Here is a 2,500-nt window from a genome sequence, read left to right on the forward strand (position 1 = left end):
TTTAAGAAAAACCTTTCTCAAGCACCTATTGCAAGGAATTTAGGGATTTCACCATCTACGGTCCGTAATATCATCAAAGGGTTCAGAGAATCTGGAGAAATCACTGCACGTAAGCAGCTAAGCCCGTGACCTTCGATCCCTCAGGCTGTACTGCATCAACAAGCGACATCGGTGTGTAAAGGATATCACCACATGGAACACTTCAGAAACCCACTGTCAGTAACTACAGTTGGTCGCTACAACTGTAAGTGCAAGTTAAAACTCTCCTATGCAAGGCGAAAACCGTTGATCAACAACACCCAGAAACGCCGACGGCTTCGCTAGGCCTGAGCTCATCTAAGATGGACTGATACAAAGTGAAAAAGTGTTCTGTGGTCTGACGAGTCCACATTTCAAATTGTTTTTGGAAACTGTGGACGTCGTGTCCTCCGGACCAAAGAGGAAAAGAACCATCCGGATTGTTATAGGCGCAAAGTGTAAAAGCCAGCATGTGTGATGGTATGGGGGTGTATTAGTGCCCAAGACATGGGTAACTTACACATCTGTGAAGGCACCATTAAAGCTGAAAGGTACATACAGCTTTTGGAGCAACATATGTTGCCATCCAAGCAACGTTATCATGGACGCCCCTGCTTATTTCAGCAAGACAATGCCAAGCCACGTGTTACATCAACATGGCTTCATAGTAAAAGAGTGTGGGTACTAGACTGGCCTGCCTGTAGTCCAGACCTGTCTCCCATTGAAAATGTGTGGCGCATTATGAAGCCTAAAATAGCACAACGGAGACCCCCGGACTGTTGAACAATTTAAGCTGTACATCAAGCAAGAATGGGAAAGAATTCCACCTGAGAAGCTTCAAAAATGTGTCTCCTCAGTTCCCAAATGTTTACTGAGTGTTGTTAAAAGGAAAGGCCATGTAACACAGTGGTGAACATGCCCTTTCCCAACTACTTTGGCACGTGTTGCAGCCATGAAATTCTAAGTTAATTATTATTTGCAAAAAAAAATAACGTTTATGAGTTTGAAAATCAAATATGTTGTCTTTGTAGCGCATTCTATTGAATATGGGTTGAAAAGGATTTGCAAATCATTGTATTCAATTTATATTTACATCTAACACAATTTCCCAACTCATATGGAAACGGGGTTTGTAGATTGGTGCTTATTTTTCGCCATTTTGCGGACAACGTGAGTGACTCAGGCTAGTGACCATGGAGTGTACATACTAGAACCTAAGTGCACAGCATTCACTTATATGACCCAATCCAAACAACCAGAAAAAAACACTCTACCAGCACAGAAAGTCAACAAACATGTCACACATAACACAACTTGGTCACTCAAGTTTGTGGATATTATTTAAAAAAAAAAACAGCCAACCACCATAACAAATTTAAAACTACACCCATTTAAATCCATTCCAAAGCATGATGGGAAAATGCAAAAAAAAAGATCTCCACACGTATTCATTTGAGGCGCATTTTAGCTGCTTGATTATACTGATTGATCACAAAACTTTAAGGAAGCCGTCACAAAGGTAAACAAGGTAGGAGTCGAACTTTCACATAATCTTAATATCCAATTACAGTAGCTATTAATTATATATCCATTGTAATATGTACACACAAATATATATATATATATATAAACATATATATATCAGTGACGTGCGGTGAGGTTGATGGCTGGTGAGGCACTGACTTCATCACAGTCAGATTTACAAACATATGAACCCTAAAGAGTATCTTATTCACCATTTGATTGGCAGCAGTTAACGGGTTATGTTTAAAAGCTCATACCAGCATTCTTCCCTGCTTGGCACTCAGCATCAAGGCTTGGAATTGGGGGTTAAATCACCAAAAATTATTCCCAGGCGCGGCGCCGCTGCTGCCCACTGCTCCCCTCACCTCCCAGGGGGTGATCAAGGGGATGGGTCAAATGCAGAGGACAAATTTCATTACACCTAGTGTGTGTGTGACAATCATTGGGACTTTAACTTAACTTTAACTTTAATAAAAAAAGCACATTTAATAAAAAAAACTTTATTATGGTTTTACCTTTACTTATAAATGAAGTCCATGCGCCGCTCTTTCGGAACAAAAGCATCGATAACTTGTTTATAGAAGTCTTCCTAATCTTTCTTCAGTTTTAAAAGTCTTGATGGAAATCTTCCTTTAATTATGACCTCCTGCTTGGATTGAAAGTCCAGTTTAGAAAAGTGTTGTGCCCTCACTATATGTGCTGAGGTTATACAGCTTGGCAGACAGCTAACAACCAATCCAGGACGTTCTAATAAAGTTCCAAAGCAGATGAATCAATTTAGGCTCTTTATTGTTGTTGATCTTGCTTTGTCTTGCACTGGACTTTTTTTTTTTTTTTTTTGTAAAACTGAAATACACACAATGACAATGTATAAGCTACATGATTCAATCAACACACTGAAATGCAATACACAATATGTCAACATCAGCTCCACACAAATACACAGCACCACCATCAA

At 39.6% G+C, this 2,500-nt stretch overlaps 1 protein-coding gene across 1 annotated transcript in view; it reads right to left on the reverse strand.

Annotated features, from left to right (window-relative positions):
• Positions 1–2,500, reverse strand: part of LOC133618086 (protein DENND6A-like) — a 7,386-nt gene that overhangs the window by 1,850 nt on the left and 3,036 nt on the right. The gene's annotated exons all lie outside the window — the stretch shown is intronic.

This window comes from Nerophis lumbriciformis, linkage group LG18, assembly GCF_033978685.3.
Source record: "Nerophis lumbriciformis linkage group LG18, RoL_Nlum_v2.1, whole genome shotgun sequence".
NCBI classification, from domain to species: Eukaryota; Metazoa; Chordata; class Actinopteri; order Syngnathiformes; family Syngnathidae; genus Nerophis; species Nerophis lumbriciformis.